The following is a 24,079-nucleotide window of genomic DNA, read 5'->3' as shown; positions in this document are numbered from 1 at the left end:
GGTTATTTTGGAGTAGGTGTTTTTGTTGTGTTGTGAGGTTAGTACAAGACATTGTGTTTTCTCTGCGTTGAGTTTCAGTTTGAACGCATTAGCCCAGGAGTGCATGGTTTGGAGGCTTTGATTGATCTCGTTGGTGATTTCGTTTAGATCCTGCTTGAATGGGATGTAGATCATGACATCGTCTGCATATTTATAGGGATTGAGGTTTTGATTGGCTAGGAGTTTGGCTAGTGGTATCATCATTAGGTTGAAGAGAGTTGGTGATAGGGAGGATCCTTGGGGATCTCCGCATTCAGGTGTCCATGGGGATGATGTGTCCGCGTTGATTGTGACTTGGTATGATCTTGTGGTCAGGAATCCTTTGAGCCATTTGAGAACTGTGCCTCCTACTCCGAAGTATTCTAGTATGTGTAATAGTATTTCATGGTTGACCATGTCGAAGGCGCTGGACATGTTGAATTGTAAGAGGAGTATGTTGTTGCCGGTTGCAATTGCTTGTTTGAAAACGTTCATTGCCGACACTAGTACCGTTTCGGTACTGTGATTTGTCCGGAATCCTGATTGCGATTCGTGCAGAATTGAATGTTCGGTTAGGTATTCAGAGAGTTGTTTCGTCACTATGCCCTCCATGAGTTTAGTTATGAGTGGGATAGATGCTACTGGGCGATAGTTAGTTAGGTCCGTTGCGCTTTTCTTCGCACCTTTTGGCAGTGGGGTAAGTAGGATGTTTCCTTTCTCCGTGGGAAAGAGGCCGTTTTGAAGCCTGTAGTTTATGTGCTTCGTAAGGTCATTTTTGAATTGTTTGGGGGCTGATTTTATTAGGCTATTGGGGCAGACGTCCAATTTGCATTGTGACTTAGCGTATTTTCCGAGCCATTTTGAGAATTCATCAGAAGATATCATGTCAAACTTGATCCATGATCGATCTGCTGGGCATTCCCCTAGTTTTGGGTCTAGGCATTCAAGGATGCTTGTGTACTCAGTTTTATTAGTAGGTATCATGAGTTGTAGCTTTGTGATTTTTTCGTTGAAGTACTTTGCAAGATTGGTTGCAGATGGGGTGTCTGTGTTGTTAGAGGTGACCGGTGTGGTGTTTAGGAGTTTGTTTACAAGTGTGAAGAGTTTGTGTGTGTCCTTGTAATTTGGTCCTATTGTGGTTTTGTAGTATGTTCTTTTAGTTTGTCTGATAGTGTATTTGTATTTTCTTTGTAGTTTTTTCCAGTCATTGAGTGTATGTTCGTCTTTTTTCTTGATCCATGCTCGTTCTAATCTTCTGACTTGTGTTTTTAGTTCTTTCAATTCTTCGTTGAACTATGGTATGGAATTTATTCTATGTGAGGTTCTGGTTTGTGTTGGTGCTATGCTATCTAGTACTGTTTTGCATCTGTTGTCCCACTCTTGGAGAAATTGGGGGAAGTTTGTGGGAGTTGTCCATTTGTCAGGCTTCAAAACGGTCTCTTTCCCATGGAGAAAGGAAACATCCTACTTACCTCACTGCCAAAAGATGCGAAGAAAAGCACAACGGACCTAACTAACTATCGCCCAGTAGCATCTATCCCACTCATAACTAAACTCATGGAGGGCATAGTGACGAAACAACTCTCTGAATACCTAAACAAACATCTAGGCGGAAGATAAGACGTGCAGCAGAGTTCTGAATGGATTGAAGGGGGGATAGATGGCTAAGTGGGAGGCCAGTGAAGAGAGTAGGTTGCAATAGTCAAGGCGAGAGGTAATGAGAGAGTGGACGAGAGTTCGGGTGGTGTGCTCAGAGAGGAAAGGGTGAATTTTGCTGATGTTATAGAGAAAGAAGCGACAGGTCTTGGCTATCTGCTGGATATGCGCGGAGAAGGAGAGGGAGGAGTCGAAGATGACTCCGAGGTTGCGGGCAGATGAGATGGGGAGGATGAGGGTGTTATCGATTGAGATAGAGAGTGGAGGGAGAGGAGAGGTGGGTTTGGGTGGAAAGACAATAAGCTCTGTCTTGGACATGTTCAGTTTCAGGTGGCAGTTGGACATCCAGGCAGCAGTGTCGGATAAGCAGGCCGATACTTTGGCCTGGGTTTCTGCAGTGATGTCTGGTGTGGAGAGATAAAGCTGGGTGTCGTCGGCATAGAGATGATATTGGAAACCATGAGATGAAATCAGCGAGCCCAGGGAAGAGGTGTAGATTGAAAAAAGAAGGGGTCCAAGGACAGATCCCTGAGGAACTCCAACAGAGAGCGGGATGGGGGTGGAGGAAGATCCATGAGAGTGTACTCTGAAGGTACGGTGGGAGAGATAGGAGGAGAACCAGGAGAGGACAGAGCCCTGGAACCCAAATGAAGTGTGGCAAGAAGTAAATTATGATTGATAGTGTCAAAAGTGGCGGATAGGTCGAGGAGGATGAGGATGGAGTAGTGACCTTTGGATTTGGTAAGGAACAGGTCATTACAGACTTTAGTAAGTGCCGTTTCTGTCGAGTGTAGAGGGCGAAAACCAGATTGAAGCGGATCGAGGATGGCATGAGAGGAGAGAAAATCGAGGCAGCGGCTATGAACGGCGCGTTCAAGTATCTTGGAGAGGAAGGGTAGGAGGGAGATGGGGCGATAGTTGGAGGGACAGGTAGGGTCAAGTGATGGTTTTTTGAGGAGTGGTGTGACTATAGCATGCTTGAAGGTGTCAGGGACGGTTGCGGTGGAGAGAGAGAGGTTGAGGATATGGCAGATGGAGGGGGTGACGGTAGGAGAGATGGTGTTAAGTAAGTTGGTGGGGATGGGGTCCGAGGAACAGGTGGTGCATTTCGAGGAGGAAAGAAGGTGAGCGGTTTCCTCTTTGGTGATATTAGGAAAAGAGGAGGAGGCCTGGGTTGGTTGGTTGAGGGAATGGGTTAAAGGAGGAGGTGGTTTGGTAGTAAATTCGAGGTTGATCTTCTGTACCTTATCGCAGAAGTAATCAGCCAGTGATTGAGGAGAGAGTGAGGGGGTGGGGGTAGGAGCGGAGGGCACTTTAAGGAGGGAGTTAAGGGTGGCGAAGAGACGACGAGGGTTGGAGCTGAGGGAATTAGTTAGTTGGGTGTAATAGTCCTGTTTGGCAAGGAATAGGGAGGACTGGAAGGAGGATAGCATGAATTTGTAATGAATGAAGTCTGAATGGGTGCGAGATGTCCTCCAGAGGCATTCAGCAGATCGAGCGCAGGAGCGAAGGTATCGGATGCAGGGGGTTAGCCAGGGCTGGCGATTAGTTCGCCTTGTGGGATGGGAGATGGATGGTGCAAGGGTATCCAGAGCAGATGAGAGAGTGGCATTGTAAGCGGAGACAGCCTTATCGACAGACTTGGAGGACATGATGGAGGGGAGGAGATTAGAGATACTAGAGGATAAGGTGGGAGGGTCAACGGCCTGGAGATTCCTGAAAGTAGTGGTTAGTGTAGGGCGGGACTGAGGGGGAGGGTGATGAAGTGTGAAGGTGATCAGGTGATGATCTGAGAGAGGAAGATCTGAGGCGCAGAAATTGGAAGGTGAGCAGGTAGAGGAGAGGATGAGGTCAAGACAATGGCCAGTTCGGTGAGTGGGGGTGGTGGAGCTCAACTGGAGGTTGAAGGAGGATGTCAGAGTGAGGAACTGAGAAGCGTAAGAGTCTGATGGGTCGTCAGCGTGTATGTTAAAATCCCCAAGAATGAGAGACAGAGATGAGGGTTCAAGAAAAACGGAGAGCCATGCATCGAAGTCGGTAAGGAAGGAGGGGAGGGACTTATCAGGGGGGCGGTAAATGACTGCAACTCTGAGTGGCAGCAGGTAGAATAGACGGATGGAGTGAACTTCAAAGGATGAGAAGCAGTGAGATTGCGGTAGGAGGAGGGGTTGAAAACTACAGGCGGGGGAAAGTAGTAACCTGACACCTCCTCCGCGGCCGACTGGGCCGCGACTGAGGCCGAGTCATTGGGGGTGAGCCAGGTTTCAGTTAGGGCACGCAGTTGAAGGGAGCGGGAGATGAAGAGATCGTGGGTGAAAGAAAGTTTGTTGCACACAGAGCGGGCATTCCACAGGGCACACGAGAAGGGGAGGGAGGAAGGGGGAAGGAGGGGTACAGAGATGAGATTGGAGACATCCCGGGAGCGTTTACATGGATAAGACGAGGACATGTGTGGGGGGCCTGGATTGGGATTGATGTCTCCGGCGGAGAGTAGGAGAAGGAGCAAGAGAGTGCGGAGGAGGACGGGGAGGTAGGGCGACGAAGGCGACGAAGACGGGATGAGCTTACTAGGAATGGGGATGGGCTAATGGCAGGGAGGAAGTGTTGAATGTAGAGAGCTAGGAGGGAGGGGGAGGATAGGAGAGATGGTGGGGTAGTGAGGGACGGGGGTGGGTAGGGTAATGCAGTAGTGAGCAGAACGGGAGAGGACATGGATGGGCAATGAGTTCCTGCAGTAGACAGCGGTGGGGGGAGGGGGAAAAGATTAGGAAGGGACAGGGCGATGAAGAGAATGTGTATAGGGGCCATGGTCAGGGAGGCAGGCAGGTGATGGGTGAGCTGGTAGACAGGTGGGTTAATGGGCTGGTAAGCCAGCAGGCGGGGAGGCAGTCAGGTAGTTGTGCAGGCTTGAAGGCAGGCGACAGGCGGGGAGGCAGTTAGGTAGTTGAGCAGGCTAGATGGCAGGCAGGTAGTTGGTGGGTTGATAAGCAGGCAAGTTGATGGACTGGCAGGCAGGCAGGCAGGTTGGTTGCTGATAGGTAGGTTGGTTGCTGATAGGCAGGCAAGTTGATGGACTGACAAGCAGGTAAGTTGGTTGCTGGTAGGCAGGCAGGCATGCAGGTAGGCTGGGGCAGATGCGATGTGGCTGGAACAGGCTGGAACGAAGGACTGGAACAAGCTGGAACAGATGGACAGACGGATGGACTGGAGCAGTAGGACTGGCGCGAGCTGGAACAGACGGATGGACTGGAGCCGACTGGGACAGACGGACAGGAATAAGCTGGAATGGATGGACTGGAACAAGCTGGAACAGCCGGAATGGGCAGACTGGAACAAGCTGGAACAAGCCGGAACAAACTGGAACAAACGGACTGGAACAAGCTGGAACAGATGGATTGGAACAAGCTGGAGCAGAAGGACAGGAACAAGCTGGAATGGGTGGACTGGAACAAGCTGGAACAGACAGATTGAACATGCAGGTGCAGATGGACTGGAGCAAGAAGGAACAGACGGACTTGAACAAGCTGGAACGGACGGACTGGAACAAGCTGGAACAGACAGACTGGAATAGCTGAAACAGGCTGGAACAGATGGACTGGAACAAGCTGGAACAGATGGAGTGGAGCAAGTTGGAGCAGAAGACAGCAGCACAGCAGGACTGGAACACGCTGGGACAGACGGACTGTAACAAGTTGGAGCAGAAAACAGCGGAGCAGCAGGACCGGAATAAGCTGGAACAGATGGATTGGGACAAGCAGGAGCAGAGGCAGAAGAGAGCAGAGCAGCGGACTGGATGGAACAAGCCGGACCGGAACAGGCTGGGGCTGAAAAGACCAGAGCAAGCTAGGACAAAAGACCGGCGGCAGATGGACAGGGCAGCAGGGTGGCAGGGAGGCAAGGGTAGAGCCAGCAAGGAGTACAGGACATGAAAAATCGGGCCTAGTTAAGTTATCACAAGATGAGACAGAGAAGCTGAATGCTCCCTTGACGATAGTTGAATTTCAAAAAGCAATAAAATCACAAAAACTTTGGACTGCACCAGGCCCAGATGGGTTCACGTGGGAATACTATAGATCCTTCCCACCAGAAGCACTGGCCCCCTTGCTTACATACTAGGAAGCGGTGATCTCAAAGGGACAATTTCCGAGGTATGCAAATACAGCCTTAATAATGTAGGAGTGGCCACCGGATCCGGCCTGCAACACCACTGGATCAGGACTGTCAGGACGGCCTCAAGCCCATATTTACCCAAGGACTTTGCCTTCTTTATACCACATTCCAGACCTGAACTTTTACAGAACTTTTACATTCTCTTGTACTGTGCCTTAACTACAAACTGTCAGATCCTGCTTGCAAGATACCAAAGTTGCTGGAATAACTGTTTGAGACAGGATGCAGGTGCAGTAGATAACTGCTTGTAACATTTAGTAGCCAAGGCTTGCACACAAAACCAGCCTGCAAGTAGATGCTACATGAATAAAAGATAGTCTGGGAGTGTAGCCACCCCCACCCTGCATCTCTGAGCCTTAAGCTCCATTGAGCCTTATCAACTCTGTGAAAGAAGCATTGTGTGATTATGTGTGTGTGTGCTAAAACAGGGCGATAAGTTTCGTTTTCTTTGCTAGTATCATTTCAGTATTATGACGTGTGTATGTACTGTAAGAACTACAAAAACTACAAATGTTTACTGCGCATGTCAACTGTGATGTATAAGGGGCCTAATGCGCAGGCCCACAGGGGAGGTATAAATGTAAGTGTCAGCTGATTTCTGACACACAGTATCCTGAGACTGAACTCAGTGCTGTACATTGCTAGCAATAAAAGCTGTCTTGCCTTTGGAACCTGTTGCCTCTTGTCTCCTGATTCACTAGCTGAGAATCCTGTTACAATAACACTAATCCCGAAACCAGGCAGAGCGCCAGATAATGCAGACTCCTATAGACCCATATCATTACTAAACGTAGATATCAAGTTGCTAGCAAAAATACTGGCAGACCCACTAGCAGAACTCCTGCCCCGACTCATAGGGCCAGAGCAGGTAGGGTTTGTGAGGAATAGACAGTCAACACAAAACGTACGTAGACTGTTACTAGCTATGGCGGCCTGCTCGGAAAGGGAGGTACCTGCATTGGTAGTTAGTCTAGATGCCGAAAAGGCGTTCGACAAAGTGCAGTAGGACTATCTGTTTTACACATTAGAACACATGGGGTTTGCAGGGTGATATTTGGAGGCCATTAAGACTTTATATCGGGCACCACAGGCCAGTGTACTGGTCAATGGCCTGAAAGAACAGGAATTTGAAATCCAAAAAGGTACGAGACAGGGCTGTCCCCTCTCTCCCTTATTATTTGTAATATCCCTAGAACCCCTGCTGCGCATCTTGAAAGGGGATAAGGGAGTGGAAGGGGTCTCCTTTGGGGAAAAGTGTATTAAAGTGCTGGCATACGCAGACGACTTACTTTTAACACTACTTGACCCACAGAAGTCAGTCCCAATGCTTTTAGAAAACATTAGACGCTTTGGGCAATTTTCAGGTTTTAAATTGAACCCAGTGGAGGAGTGGCCTAGTGGTTAGCGTGGTGGACTTTGGTCCTGGGGAACTGGGTTCGATTCCCACTGCAGGCACAGGCAGCTCCTTGTGACTCTGAGCAAGTCACTTAACCCTCCATTGCCCCAGGTACAAATAAGTACCTGTATATAATATGTAAGCCACATTGAGCCTGCCATGAGTGGGAAAGCGCGGGGTACAAATGTAACAAAAAAAAAAAACCAAACCTACACAAATCGTCCGCTATGGCGGTCGGGGTGGAGGGGAGAGGAGGTTGGGGACACCGATTCTCTTTTCAGTGGGCACCACACAAGCTGAAGTATTTGGGAGTGGGAATCCCGGTAAACCTAAACACAATATATGACCTTAATATTCAGAGACTCTTCCAGGAAACTAAGGTTAGTCTGAGTGCGTGGGTGAAGCTGCCACTCTCATTACTGGGCAGAAGTGCTTTGTTCAACATGATGATTGCACCAAGGTGGCTGTATGTAATGCAGATGTTGCCTGTATATTTGACACGAAGAGATGAGAGAACATTGCACACTATGATACAAGGCTTCCTGTGGCGAGGGCGTAAGGCTCGACTATCTATAGCCACACTGTGCATCCCAGTAGAATATGGTGGCCTGGGACTCTTAGCCAGTGGCATGAGGAATATAAATGACTGCTTTCGGAATACACAAGATTTCTCAGACACTGCTCTAGAACTGGCCCTCACGGGGGGAGTCCATTTCAGTAGCTACCTCCATTCCTCTGGGGCGCCTATTCCATATATGCTATGCTATTCCAGGATTATGACATTTGTGGTATCAGTTTGGAGGTGGATTTGTCGTTTGCATCACTTCACGCCAAAGGTGACCCCGTTGTAACAATGCAGCTTTTGCACCGGGCTGCCTCTATACTTCATTCCGCAGATGGGAGAGACGAGGCATCAAATATTTGTTGCAGGTGGTCACCAGAGATGGACATATGAGACCATTTTCGGAACTGCAAGAGGAGTTTGGAGTGCTTAAGACAGATCAATTTTATTATGAACAGCTAAGACATTACATACACTCTTTGCCATGGGACTCCCTTGCAGAAGATGCTCAAGAGGAACTTTCTGCAGCATTCTCCCTGGAATCTCAACAAAAAGTGCCACTCTCATACCATCACCAGCATATAAAAGATACTGTTCAAGAACTGGATTGTGGACCGCAGACCTTCAGGTGGACATAACAGCAGCACAAATCAAGGCTCACGTTCTCTCGATCAGATGAACAACTAATCAATCCACACACTGGGAATTACAGTATAAATTTGCCCTTCGTCTATACGTACCCCCAAGGAGGGCGTTCTACATGGGTCTCTCTCCCTGGGGAGAGTGTCCCAAATGTGGGGCAAAATCTGGGACATATGTTTTGGTCCTGTGTAAAAATACAGAAGTATTGGAGAGATATTATAAAGTATGTGAACACAATCTGGAACCAAAGCTGGAGATGCGCCCCAGGACAAGAGGCTTTGCAGCACTTGTGACTTGTGCAATTATTGTAAGCAAACAAGTTATCTCGATGGAGTGGTTGGCTCCTCAGGCCCCAACCCTCCAGCAGTGGTGAACGAGAATGCTATGGCTGCTACGTATGGAGAGAGTGGGCATAGTGGACTTTGATACCACCAAAGGGAAACAGTTTCAATATCAGGGGACCCCCTTCTGGAACACATTAACTCCGGCAGCGCGCAGCTATTTGTTAAACCTGTAACATATACATTGTGAGAAGAAGAATCGACAATCGGGAAGGGGGAGGATAGAAAGGGGAAAAAAGGGGTATGTTGGGAAGGGGAGGGTAGTAAAAGAGGTACAAATGTTCTTAATCTGTATGATTTCAGTTCGAATGTGTGTGTTTATTAATAAGTACCTGCATTGGATACACAGGGAGGGGATGTTGATGTGGGGGGAGGATAATTGGGGGTAAAAACGAAAAAGGATGTTGGTAACATGATAAAACTGTTTCCAATGTGCAGTGCAATGTACAATACACCATCAATAAACATGATTTAAATATAAAAGTAGCTGCATTTTTTTCTCTGCGTGTACTTTTTTACATACATATACGGTTATGCAATTTTATAAAAGCCTTTTTCTACATGTAAATCAGGTTTTACACGTGGAAACGCCTATATAAACTCACCCCACCCCTATCCCACCATGTGTGTCAGTAGAATTTTCAAACGGAAACTTAGAGGGGAACTCCAAATGCCACAGGGACTATTATTATTGCTCTTTCTGGGTATAATTTAATAACTGCTAACATCAGTGAAAGATATGCAAATACTTTCCACTATGTAGATTCTGCACAAGGAGAGGAATGGCCACTAGGAAAAAGGAAGTGAGAATGCCTCTGTGTACGTCTCTGGTGAGACCTCATTTACAGCACTGTGTACAATGTCAGTATCCTGCCTCCAACAGTGGCCAATCCAGGTCAGAAGAACCTGGCAGAAACCCAATTAGTAGTAACATTCTATGCTACCAATCCCGGGGCAAGCAGTGGCTCCCCCCAGATATCAATCTCAATAACAGACTAAGGGCTTTTCCTCCAGGAACTTGTCCAAACCTTTTTAAAACCCAGATACAATAACCGCCATTACTACATCCTTCATCCTCCAGCAGCGAGTTCCAGACCTTAACTATTCTTTGAGTGAAAAATATTTCCTCCTATTTGTTTTAAAAGTATTTTTATTTAATTTTATTGAATGTCCCCTGGTCTTTGTACTTTTTGAAAGAGTGAAAAATCGATTCACTTACACATTCTACACGACTCAGGATTTTATACACCTCAATCATATCCCCTCTCAGCCATCTCTTTTCCAAGCTATACAACCCATAAGTACATAAGTAATGCCACACTGGGAAAAGACCAAGGGTCCATCGAGCCCAGCATCTTGTCCACGACAGCAGCCAATCCAGGCCAAGGGCACCTGGCAAGCTTCCCAAACGTACAAACATTCTATACATGTTATTCCTGGGATTTTGGATATTTCCAAGTCCGTTTAGTAGCGGTTTATGGACTTGTCCTTTAGGAAACCGTCCAACCCCTTTTTAAACTCTGCTAAGCTAACCGCCTTCACCACATTTTCTGGCAATGAATTCCAGAGTTTAATTACACGTTGGGTGAAGAAAGATTTTCTCCGATTTGTTTTAAATGTACTACACTGTAGTTTCATCGCATGCCCCCTAGTCCTAGTATTTTTGGAAAGCGTGAACAGACGCTTCACATCCACCTGTTCCACTCCACTCATTATTTTATATACCTCTATCATGTCTCCCCTCAGCCGTCTCTTCTCAAAGCTGAATAGCCCTAGCCTCCTTAGTCTTTCTTCATAGGGAAGTTGTCCCATCCCCGCTATCATTTTAGTCGCCCTTCGCTTTTCCAATTGTACTATATCTTTCTTGAGATGCGTCGACCAGAATTGAACTCAATACTCAAGGTGCGGTCGCACCATGGAGCGATACAACGGCATTATAACATCCTCACACCTGTTTTCCATACCTTTCCTAACAATACCCAACATTCTATTCGCTTTCCTAGCCGCAGCAGCACACTGAGCAGAAGGTTTCAGTGTGTTATCGACGATGACACCCAGATCTCTTTCTTGGTCCGTAACTCCTAACGTTGCACCTTGCAAGACGTAGCTATAATTCAGGTTCTTTTTTCCCACATGCATCACCTTGCACTTGCTCACATTAAACATCATCTGCCATTTAGCCGCCCAGTCTCGTAAGGTCCTCTTGTAATTTTTCACAATCCTGTCGCAAGTTAACGACTTTGAATAACTTTGTGTCATCAGCAAATTTAACTACCTCGCTAGTTGCTCCCTTTGAATAACTTTGAATAACTTTGTGTCATCAGCAAATTTAACTACCTCGCTAGTTGCTCCCTTCTCTAAATCATTTATAAATATATTAAAAAGCAGCGGTCGTAGCACAGACCCCTGTGCAGTCCATCACAATCCACAATTTTGTTTGTTCACTCTTTCATCGTGGATTGTGGTGGACTGCACCACATAGCTTATTGCTCCTCATTTTGAGAGGTTCAGATGCTTAATCTATACACATCAATTTGCTGACCCCTGAGGAAGGTTTTGTAGCCGAAACACAGACTGCGTAGGGTCCCAATAAACTCTGATTTTGGTGCTTTTACCACCGTGGTTTCAGTACTGGTCTTTTGGACTTGGTTTTCTTCCACCCTTGTGTACTTTGCTTCTTTTAGTTGTTCCTTCCACCATGCTTAGATATTTATATACACCTTCCTGTTCAAGTTCCTTTATCTCACAGTGTTCAGTCAGAGCTATTTTCAGTTTTGCTCAACTTTCACCTAAGGAAAGCACCTTAGCACATTTGTCTATATTTTTCTCCAAGGTGGATTCTTTCATATTTTCTTACATCAGATTTGCTGTGGAAACATTTATTACATTCCTATATGACTTTTCTCCAGTGTGTATTCTTTCATGAATTCTGAGTTGACTTTTTGCATTGAAGCTTTTACCACATTCAGAACATTTAAATGGTTTCTCTCCAGTGTGGATTCGTTCATGAATTCTGAGATTATTTTTTGCATTGAAGCTTTTACCACATTTAGAACATTTATATGGTTTTTCACCAGTGTGGATTCTTTCATGAATTCTGAGGTTATTCTTTCGATTGAAGCTCTTACCACATTCAGAACATTTAAACGGTTTTTCTCCAGTGTGGATTCGTTCATGAATTCTGAGATCCTTTTTTCCATTGAAGCTTTTACCACATTCAGAACATTTAAACGGTTTTTCTCCAGTGTGGATTCGTTCATGAATTCTGAGTTGACTTTTTGCATTGAAGCTTTTACCACATTCAGAACATTTAAATGGTTTCTCTCCAGTGTGGATTCGTTCATGAACTCTGAGTTTATATTTTGCATTGAAGCTTTTACCACATTCAGAACATTTAAATGGTTTTTCTCCAATGTGGCTTTGTTCATGAATTCTGAGCTTATCCTTTCGATGGAAGCTGTTACCACATTCAGAACATTTAAACGGTTTTTTTCCAGTGTGGATTCTTTCATGAATTCTGAGGTTATCCTTTCGATTGAAGCTCTTACCACATTCAGAACATTTAAACGGTTTTTCTCCAGTGTGGATTCGTTCATGAATTCTGAGTTCACTTTTTCCATTGAAGCTTTTTCCACATTCAGAACATTTAAACGGTTTTTCTCCAGTGTGGATTCGTTCATGAATTCTGAGTTGACTTTTTCCATTGAAGCTTTTACCACATTCGAAACATTTAAACGGTTTTTCTCCAGTGTGGATTAGTTCATGAATTCTGAGTTGACTTTTTACATTGAAGCTTTTACCACATTCGGAACATTTAAATGGTTTCTCTCCAGTGTGAATTCGTTCATGAATTCTGAGTTCACTTTTTCCTTTGAAGCTTTTACCACATTCAGAACATTTAAATGGTTTTTCTCCAGTGTGGATTCGTTCATGAATTCTGAGGTTATTCTTTTGATTGAAGCTTTTACCACATTCAGAACATTTAAATGGTTTTTCTCCAGTGTGGATTCGTTCATGAATTCTGAGTTGACTTTTTCCATTGAAGCTTTTACCACATTCAGAACATTTGTTTGGTTTTTCTGCACTGTGGATTCTTTCATGAATTCTGAGGTTACTTTTGTTGCTGATTCTTTTACTTTGTCTGAGATTTGGCCAGTTGGTGGAATTTCTCTCTTGTTCAATACATACATTCAAGCTCTCTCCTTTTCGGGTATTTTCTTGCAAGCTTACACTACTAATGCCTCCAACACTATCAGCTGAAGGATCAGGGCTGTCTCTGGAGGGGTTGTTTTCTTTCCATTCCTCCTTCTGTTCTCCATCACACCCTTTCATTCTCTTATTCCCAAATCCATCATCTGCTGGATAAAAATGAAAGTATGTACATAAATTATACAGCTATTTAGTAAGACATATATAGGCAAATATCCCATCATAAGTATTTAAAGTCACTTGCTGGTAGACAGTGTAAGTGAGCAATGGCACATGAAGAGACATAAACAGACCATCCTGATCTCATCTGTTGGTTCTGGACATTTCATCCTCCCCTGCAGTCTCTGCAGTGATTCCCTTCACTCTGATTATATTCACTAACCAAAAACTCAATGTGAAAATATAGAAATACACCACAGCACACAGCAATGATTTTTTTTGACATAGGAATTCCTTGCTCACCACTCTTGGTCACTGAAAGGAACCTCTTCCATTTTCAGGATCTCTACTATGGGTTCAGTGGCATAGGTGTCACTATGGGGGTGGAAATGCCCCTCTCCCTTGCAACCATAGTGAAAACTAGTGCCAAAGCTGCACATCTCCATACTTCCCTCCCCACAGTCCCTCCAATCTTACAGGCAGTAACTACTAGGTTATTCCTCCACTCTGAAGCTGCCCATGGATGGAAAGGAGGGAAAGGGAAGGGAGAGGGGGACATGGTGCCCATGGATGGAATGGAGAGGGGAGAAGCTGCACATGGATTGAAGAGAGGGGAAGATTTGGAAGGAAGCAGAAAAATAGAAGAAAGCTAAAAGATCAGTGCTAAAAATGGATGTAGGGCTGGAAATGAAAAAGAAAGATGTGAGAAAAGAAATAGCACATAAACAAGAGCTCCTGGAAACAGTTAAGCGTACAGAGGTAGGGAAAAAGAACCAGAGACTGGAAACAAGATGATTAGAAAAATACAATTGCCAGATTACAAAGATAGGGAAAATGATTTTATTTTCAGTTAGTGATAGAATTATGTCAGTTTTGAGAATTTACTTCACTAAACATGAGGAAATGCATTTCCTTCTAATTGGTTTTGCACTGCATGCAAAATCTGGCATCTTGAGTTTCAGTTTAATTTTTGCCTACATTAGTACTTTTACCCCCCTGTTTACTAAGCCGCGCAGCTTAGTAAATAGGGGGGTCAGGGCCGGTCTTAGCAAGTGCGGGGCCCTATGCAGACCAATTTGATGGGGCCCCACCCTAGCCCAGCCCCCACCTTAACTCCGCCCCCACCCTAGCTCCAGGGCTGGCCACCCCTCCCTCCGAGCTCCAAGGCCCCCAGCTCCAGGGCTTGCTGGTTCTGCAGTCAATGCCAACTGAAAACCATGTCTTTTTCACAAACACATACAATGCAACACCACAGAAACAGAAAATGTCCCCTAGTACTGTGCAAAATATAAAGACAGCAGATGTAAATTTGAAAAAATTAACAAATACCAATCACCACTTTACAAATTAACAAATAGAAAAAAAATAAATATAGAAAATAAAATAATACCATTTTATTGGACTAATACATTTAGCTTTCAGAGGCCACAACATCCTTCCTCAGGTCAATACAGTATAGTACTGTTACAGTATCCTATCCTGACCTGAGGAAGGGGGTTTTGTTCTCCAAAAGTTAGCCAAAATGTATTAAAATTAGTCCAATAAAAAGACTACCTTGTTTACATGTTCTATTATAAACATTTATTAACACAGCTACAATACTACTTTATCCTAAAGCAAAAAAATAAAAATATATATTTTATTTACAGTTTGTTGTCTCTGGTTTCTGCTTTCCTCATCTTCTTTTCACTGTCTTCCTTCCATCCAGCATCTGTCTTCGTTCTCTCTCTGCCATCCAGTGTCTGCCCTCTCTGCTGTCCCCTCCATCCAAATGTCTGCCCTCTCTCCCTGCCCCTTCCATCCACATCGGCCCTCTATCTCTGCCCCTTCCATCCACCATCTGCCCGTCTGCCCTCTCCCCCTTCCATCCACTGTCTGCCCTTTCTCTCTGCCCCTTCAATCCACCATTTGCCCTCCCTCTCCCATCCATCCGGGTCTGCCCTCCCTCTCGCTCCCCCTTCCATCCAGGATCTGCCCCTCTCTCGGCCCCTTTTTTTCAGCCCCCAGTTCCAGCCCCACTATCCCACCAGTCCCCTGTTTCAGCCCCAGCCCTTTTCTCCCACGTCCCGAGCTTCAGCCCCCAGCCATTTCTCCCTGTCCCCTTTTCAGCCCCCCGTTTCAGCCCCAGCCCTTTTCTCCCACCAGTCCCGAGCTTCAGCCCCCAGCCACTTCTCCCTGTCCCCTTTTCAGCCCCCAGTTTCAACCCCAGTCCCCAGCCCTTTTCTCTCACCAGTCCCAAGCTTGAGCCCCAGCCACTTCTCCCTATCTCCTTTTCAGCCCCCAGTACCCACAGTTTCAGCCCCTGCCCCTTTTCAGCCTCCAGTCCCAGTACTAGCCCCCTTATCCCACCTACCCTCCTTTTGAGCCCCCAGTTCCAGCCCCCTTCATCCACATGCCTTGTATTAGGGCCCCCCTTTTCAGCCCCAGAACCATTCTCCCACCTGACCCACGCATGCCCCATTTTCCCACCAGCCCCATGCATGGCCCCCATTTTCCCATATGGCCTCTTCTCAAACCCCAGTTCCAGCCCCCCTTCTCCCATCTGAGAGCCCCCTCCCCTCCTCCCATTCGAGAACCCCCTCGCCTCCCCACCCCAGTCCCTGGCTTCCGCCATCCGAAAACCCCCTCCCCCATCTGAGAACCCCCATCCCACATCCTTCTCCCATCTGAGTCCCCCTTACCCCCTCCCCCATCTGAGAACCCCCATCTCACACCCTTCTCCCATCTGAGTCCCCCCGACCCACCTACCAACTCTGTTCTCCTGCTGCCTGGCGCCACCCACTGCCTTTAAAAAAAAAATTGTGAAGCGCTGGAGTAGCAGGAGAACAGAGTTGGTAGGTGGGTCGGGTCAGGGGGACTCAGAGGAAGGTGGGACTCAATGTGGGAAGGCCCAACGATGTCCAGGAGATTTTTACTGGCAGGGCAGACGCGAGGCGCTGCTGCCTGCTACTCCGGCGCGTCTCAAATTTTTTTTAAAGGTAGGACAGGGTGGTAGGAGCAGCGATCGACCGTCAGGGGGTGGGAGCGGCGGGCGGGGCAACCTCAGGTGCGCCACACGGGGCCCCCTTGAGCACGGGGCCCTATGTGGTCGCCTCGCCCTAAGACCGGCCCTGGGGGGGGTTAGTTTGTGGTTGCTTACCCTGTATTTGAACAGGGGCTCTCTGTGTTCTGAGACCAGGATGGGGTGCTGTGGAAGAGTATGAGTGAGGAAGGAGATCCCAAGGGGTTCAAGTGAGGGTAGAAACATAGTAAATGTTGTCAAACAGAGGCAACAGTAGATGGGGTAGAAGGTAAGAGAGAGAATGGCCTGGAGACAAGTGAAGGATGGAGAGACAGGGATGGAACTGGAGCTGATGAGGGGATGAAAAGCAGTGGAGAGTAGATGAGGGCTCAGAGGGTGAGTACAGAGGATAGAAATGGGGGACTAGAGAGTGGGTGAAAGACAAAGGGGGGCGGGATTGGCAGACTGGGGAAGGAGAAAGACAGAGGGGGCAATGAAATTGCTGGAAAGAAGGTAAGAAGGAGATGAGAGTTGAATAGAAGGCGACTAAGTACTAGAAGGCGAAAGAAAGGGAGAATGAGGGCTAAAAATCAAATATGGGTGGATATAGAAGTAGAGACGAGAAAAATGAGCATAAAAAGAAAGAAAGATCAGTGCCAGATGGATGTAGAGAAGAAATGGAAAGGCAAACCTGAAAAAAAATTTAGAAGACTGACACAAATAGTGGAACAGACTGGGACTAACTCAATTAGAAAAGTACCCATTCAACAAAGGAAAAACAGAAAAACATATTTTTATTTAATTCTTTTTAAGGATTGGTATGTGTCTGCTTTGGGAAAGATACATCTTTTCTATTTTTGTATTTATTTATTATTTATTTATTTTTGTGCCCCGCGCTTTCCCACTCATGGCAGGCTTAATGCTGCAGGCAATGGAGGGTTAAATGACTTGCCCGCCTGTGCTGGGAATCGAACTCAGTTCCTCAGGACCAAAGTCCACCACCCTAACCACTAGGCCACTCACTCCACTATTTAACAGAGATCCACCCCAGGATACTGAGGGAGCTCAGAGAAGTTCTGGCGGGTCCCCTTAAAGATTTGTTTAATAAATCCTTGCAGACGGGAGAGGTTCCAAGGGATTGGAGAACGGCAGATGTGGTCCCTCTTCACAAAACTGGTGACAGGGAAGAAGCTGGTAACTACAGGCAGGTAAGCTTCACTTCGGTTATTGGAAAAGTAATGGAAGCGATGCTGAAGGAAATGATAGTGAATTTCCTGGACGCCAATAAGTTGCAAGATCCGAGACAACATGGTTTTACCAAAGGGAAATCGTGCCAAACAAATCTCATTGAATTCTTTGATTGGGTGACAGGAGAATTGAATCAGGGACGAGCTATAGTCATAATCTACTTAGATTTCAGCAAAGCTTTTGACACGGTTCCCCACAGGAGGCTTTTAAATAAACTGGATGGGCTGAAGATAGGACCCGAAGTGGTGAACTGGATTAGGAACTGGTTGACGGACAGACGCCAGAAGGTGGTGGTGAATGGAATTTGCTCGGAAGAGGGAAAGGTGAGTAGTGGAGTGCCTCAAGGATCGGTGCTGGGGACGATTCTGTTCAATATATTTGTGAGTGACATTGCCGAAGGGTTAGAAGGTAAAGTTTCCCAATTTGCGGATGATACTAAGATCTGTAACAGAGTGGACACCCCGGAGGGAGTGGAAAACATGAAAAAGGATCTGAGGAAACTAGAAGAATGGTATAAGGTTTGGCAATTAAAATTCAATGCGAAGGGGGGTCACGTGATGCAGTGAGCGGCAGAAGACGTGCTCTACTCTAGCTGCTCAAAGCCTCGTTCAAAAAGCAACTTAACTGGCGATCCCCGCCCTTGAAAATCTCCCCAACTGCGCAAAACAGCTTTCTTAATATATGGACAAGTATATTACGAGATCTCTGATGGCTCAAACGGCGAAAAGTGGAAAGAAAAAGGAAGACAAAACAAAAGTTGTCGAATCCAACATGGCGCCGGTTTCGCCGGCACATTTTCCTTCCAGCCAGAATGGTGAGACGCTCATACCGGAGCTTACGGAGGCAGTTGTGCGGGCATTAGCCCCACAATTTGATCAGTTATCGACACAAATAGCAGGCATAACGGCGGTGACCTCGGAACTCTCGCGGCGCACGGGCGAGCTGGAAGCCCGGGTGGCAGAGGTGGAGGAGGGGCACCAGGAAAGTTCGGGTGAACTAGAACGATTGTCCCGCCTGATACAAGATTATACAGAGAGAATCGAGGACTTGGAGAATAGATCAAGACGAGACAACCTCCGCTTTGTGGGCTTTGCGGAATCCTTATCAGAAGCCAATCTGAAAACTACTCTTGAAACTTGGTTGCAAGCGAACTTTCCCGAAGCAGGAGAGGGGAGGCAAATACGTCTTGAGCGGGCCCACCGCGTGGGACCTAGACCAGCAAGAGAACAGCGCCCGAGGGTGATCATAGCAAAGTTTCACGACTATTCACAAAAAGCAGCCGTTTTGCGGGCATATAAAGGATGCAGAGACTCCACTAAGTATGATGGCGCAGTCATCCGTGTTTTCCAGGATTACTCCGCGGCCTTGTCAATGCAGCGGCGGGCGTTTTCGACAGTTTGCACGAGTCTGGTGGAGAAGAAACACAGATTTATGTTACAATACCCAGCGACTTTAAAAATCATGGATAATGGAGTCTGGAAAGCCTTTAATAAACCAGAAGTAGCCGTGGAATGGCTGAATAAGCAGGTAGCAGGGCCAGCAGACTGATTAAAACAGCTTTACTGAGAGATCATCATGAAAGGCTGGAGGTGATTAAAACACCTGTTGGATTACAATTATCGAGATTGCCAGGTTGGCTGTTTGGAATTTTGTTGATCACTTGGTTTGTGGGTTCGAGTGGCCCAGTTGTGCAGAAGAATGGATGCAAGATGTAAAACTGGCGGCACCCAGATGCTGGAGAGCCAATTCTAAGACTGGAACGATGATAAGTGAACTAGAGTCATTTGGCTCGCAAGTGCTCTAAGCTTTATGAGAGATGTATAACCCGGTTGTTTGGGGGTGTGGAGAGGGTGGAGGGAAGTTCAGAAATTTGTTGATATTTAAAAATGACGGAGAACGAGGCTTTGTTGGCACCTATTGACCCCTCACCGGACGCGGCTAATTTGGGTTGCGTCTGGTGACGTAGGCCCAGGTGCGACTAAATGGGGAATAGAGTAGGGAAGAGGGTAGGTCTAAGGGGGGAGGGTAGGGAAGTCATGGGAGAGCAGGGTAGAATTGAGATTAGATTTGCATGGTGGGGGGGGGGAGGGGGGAAGGGAGAAGCACAAAACTAGACACTGTTTATGTTGGATTATGGAGTCCTGTCGATTGGAGCAAATGTTATCTTTACAGCAAGGACCTGGAAAAGTGCAAAGCTTGGGTGAAACCTGCTGCAATGCTGAGGCGGATAGGAATGGGAAGTTACTGGGAAAAGACTGTAGGCCACCTCTGTTACACAAACTAGGCTGCTGGGTGGGGGCTGGGCACCCGGGAGCTCTAAGAATATGGAAGTTGTCTAATTTATGTTACCAAGTTATTTAAAGGATGGCTAGGCCACCAACCCCCCGATTGATTTCATGGAATGTATCGGGTATCTCCTCCCCAATAAAACGCACAAAGATTTTGACAGCGTTGCAGCGCCACAAAGCTGGAATAGCATGCCTTCAGGAAACTAAATTAACGGACGTTGAGCACCAAAAGCTTAGACAACGTTGGGTGGGAGAATGTTATTTTGCATCTTCGGGCAGCAAAAAAGGAGGGGTGGCAATTTTAATTCATAAAAATATGCAATGCACATCAAAGTTAATTTGTAAAGATAGGGAGGGCAGATATATACTTTTACAGCTAAACATAATGGGACAAGAAGTTTTCCTACTTAATGTTTATGGCCCAAATGTATATGACCATTCCTTTTTCCAACACCTGGTTCGGCTAGGAATCCAATATGGTCATAGCCCATGGATAGTGGCAGGAGACTTTAATCAAGTCATGGATGGGCTCCAAGACCGCTCTGGACCGCAAACAAGCCCAATGTTTGGGAGGGGTAAAGGATTGGGGTATTTGAGTACCGCTTTAGATCTTATAGACCCATGGAGGTTAACCCACCCTACATCTAAAGACTATACGCATTTATCCAGAGCACATAGCTCATGGTCGAGAATAGACTATATATTAATATCCTCAGTCTTGTTTCCTCAAGTACCACGTGCAGAGATAGGAGTAATGGAAATCTCAGATCATGCAATGATTTGGATTGAACTGGAAGTGGGAGCAACTAGTTTACGTCACCAAGTTTGGAGGTTTCCTGGATATCTGGCAGAGGACGCAGACTTCCAGGATTACTTGAAACAAAGATGGTCTTATTTCCTTGACACGAATGGGGGCCATGCGGGGGAAGCTAGATTGTTCTGGGAGACCTCCAAAGCAGTGATTCGTGGGGATATAATCGCTTATATGTGTGCTCGTTCAAAGAGATTGGCAAAGGGAGTGAAACAATTGGAAGTAGCGTATCAAGCAGCGAAACGGGCACACATAGCACGCCCCACGAAAGAGTCCAGGGAGGTTATGCTGGCCTCTCTGGCAGCCCTTAATACAATGATCCATGAGAGAACAAAGAAACAATTTTTTTATAGATCTTTCTCTTTCCACAAACATGGTAATAAATCTGGGAAATTGTTGGCCCGCCTGAATAAGACCTGGGGGGGAAATAGGTTTATACCAACACTTCGAGATGCAGAGGGTAGACAAATCAACAACTCAGAGGAAGTAGTCAGATTATTGGAACAATATTATGCAAACCTATACAAAGCCCCGGAGGCGCCACTCGGTCCGTCCATAACAGATTACTTGGCAGACTCTGGAATGCCACGTCTGAACCCTGAAGTGCTAGAACAATTAAATATGCCTATCAGGGCCAAGGAGCTGCAAAGAGTAGTGAAATCATTAAAACGTGGGTCAGCTCCGGGTCCGGATGGATTTGGTGCTGAGTACTATCAATTGCTTTTTCCACAAGTGGGTGGCCCGCTTCTTGATTTTTTTGAGGAATCCATTGAATGTGGGGGATTTAGGCGAGAGTCTAATGAAGCCTTGATAACTCTAATTCCAAAAGAGGGCAAACCACCAGAAAATCCAGGTTCATATAGACCTATATCTCTTATAAATGTTGATTTAAAGATCTTAGCGAAGATCATCTCGGAACGCTTATCCCCTCTAATACCAAAATTAGTGGGAGAGGGTCAAGTGGGGTTTGTGCGGGGTAGACACCCTTGTCACAATGTCAGGAAGGCCTGTTTAGCCATTGCACAGAGCCTTACCAAGAACGAACCGTTGCTGCTAGTTAGCTTAGATGCCGAAAAGGCTTTTGACAAGGTGAGATGGGATTACCTTTTTTCTGTCCTTGATTATATTGGTATCCGAGGGTGGATATTTAATGCTATTGTAACGCTATACACTAATCCAAAAGCGTCATTATTGATTAATGGTATGAAATCAAACCCCTTTACAATAGCATGTGGCACGAGACAGGGTTGCCCCCTCTCACCACTCTTATTTTTGTTATACCTTGAACCATTGTTATGCACCATCCAAAGGGACCCAGATGTGCGGGGGATTAAATTACACTCGCGAGAGCTCAAAACTTTAGCTTTTGCAGATGATATATTAGTAACTATAACAAAACCCCAATCCTCTCTCCTGTATTTATTTGGTATTCTGGAGGAGTTTGGCTTCTACTCGGGCCTTGCCCTGAATAGGAGTAAGTCTATGGCTCTGCCAGTCCAGACACGGATACGTTCGACCTGGGAGGGGGCATTTCCATTAACATGGGCAGAGGATAAATTGAAATATCTTGGCATATGGCTGACAGCCGATCTGACCACCCTTTATAGCCAAAACATAGAACCCCTTAAACTGAAAACTAGACAGACTTTGCAAACATGGACGACTTTACCCCTATCCTTGATGGGGCGGATAGCCCTCTATAACATGATTCTGGTCCCAAAATGGGTTTATGTATTGCAAGTGCTTCCTTTGTTCCTTAAACATAAGGATGATCAGACGTTGACGAGGGTAATGACCAAATATTTATGGCAGGGGAAGAGACCAAGGTTACCAGTTGCTAAATTATATCTCTCTAGACCTAAGGGGGGATTGGGACTCTTAAATCTAAAGTTATTCTCTGTGGCAAGTAATATGCGCCACCTCTCTGATTGGTTTCGTGGCACTAGTTTCTTTTCGTGTACTAGTATAGAGACCATGGTGTTCTCCCCCCGACATTTTAGTGCATGGCTACATGCTACGCCAGGGGCAGTAAACACACCCCGGTATTTCACATCAGTGGTGTCTCCATTAAGACAAACCTGGCGTTGGCTGGGCCGTAAATTTGTTTTTTCTACAACTTGCACTCCACTATTGCCGATAAGAGGCAACAACCACTTCCCCCCGGGGAGCTCGGCTAAACTTTTCCTAGAGTGGGAAACACGGGGGATTAGCTATATACATCACTTATACTCAGAAGAGGGTATTTTAAAAACTACTGAAGAATTAGACAGAGAATTTGGTGTACTTAGAAAAGATTTTTTTGCCTCCTTCCAACTAAGACATTATTTACGATCTATTCCACCTGCACATTTGAGTCCCCAAATATGGAGCCGACTGATGTCTCTTTTAGCTTTGGATGCTCAAGGGTCAGTCCCTTTAAAATATTACCATTCGGAACTACGTGAGCAATTAGGTGAGATTGATTACGAACAATTGGCAATGCAATGGAATAAAGAACTACCAGTGAACGTTAAATCTGATCACTTGAAGGCATGCTTTCTGGATTTACCCAAAATCTCTGAAAGCGTGGCGCTGCAAGAAACAGCCTATAAATTCCTGTCTCGAATGTTTTTTTTCTCCACATAGAGCATGGAGGGCGCATGTAGGTCAGGAAGATAGATGTAAGAAGTGTGGTCACTCTCCAGCGGGGCTGGGTCACATGTTCTGGGCTTGTCCCCGAATAGCCAGATTTTGGACGCAAGTGTGTTGTCATGTGTCGGAAATGTGGAGGGTTACATGGCGGAAAAAGCCTCAGCTACTATTCCATAAATTTCACTTGGTACAAAGACCACCTATAGGGTTGCGCCCGTTTCTTAAAAAAACGGTTTTACTGGGTAAGAAGGTTATCTTGCAATTATGGATAACGCCAGACTCACCAACCCTGTCTCAATGGCGAGCGAGAATGATTTTTTTGTGCTCTTTGGAACGAAGAGCGGTGGGCGACCTGGCCTCACCCAGAGGAGAGTCTTTCTGCCAAACATGGGCCCCTTTTTGGGACTCATTAACAGAGGTGGCTAGAAGTAGGATTTTGAATTCTTAAAGGTTGAATGGAGGTGTTTTCCATGGCGTGGTAACAGAGGGAAATGATGTAAGAGAAAAAATACAAATTAATGAGGTACTTGTCTAGAATCCTCGAAGCCCTAGAGATTAAGAATTTTAAAAGGAAATGACCTCTGGAAGCTAACCGACATGGCCTGATTTGGCAGCACTGGCAGGTTTTGTAAATCAAACATAAGTTTTGTGTGTGATAGCTCCATAAGAGGCTAAGCTAGATAGTGACTCTTTGCCTCCGTATCCATAATTGCTCTTTAGAGACGGGAGGGACGGGAGGGAGGGGGGGAGGGAAGATGGGGGGAAAAGGGGAGATTCAAAGTAAAGAGAAAACTGGCGAAACTGTTGGAGGCTATTAATTGTATGTTTTGTAGTTAATATTCTTAAAATGTATTTTGACTATAGCCCTACAAACTGTACTATTTTGTCTTTTAATAAACACATTTAAACATAAAATTCAATGCGAAGAAATAGCGAATGATACATAC

At 46.0% G+C, this 24,079-nt stretch overlaps 1 pseudogene; it reads right to left on the bottom strand.

Moving 5' to 3' along the window:
• Positions 1-11,130: 11,130 nt before the first annotated feature.
• The window catches only part of LOC115464598, a 274,379-nt pseudogene continuing 261,430 nt past the window's right edge, over positions 11,131-24,079 (bottom strand).

This window comes from Microcaecilia unicolor, chromosome 1 (genome assembly GCF_901765095.1).
Source record: "Microcaecilia unicolor chromosome 1, aMicUni1.1, whole genome shotgun sequence".
NCBI classification, from domain to species: Eukaryota; Metazoa; Chordata; class Amphibia; order Gymnophiona; family Siphonopidae; genus Microcaecilia; species Microcaecilia unicolor.
The sequence above is the reverse complement of the archived record's forward strand: the minus strand, read 5'-3'. Positions and strand labels throughout refer to the sequence as shown.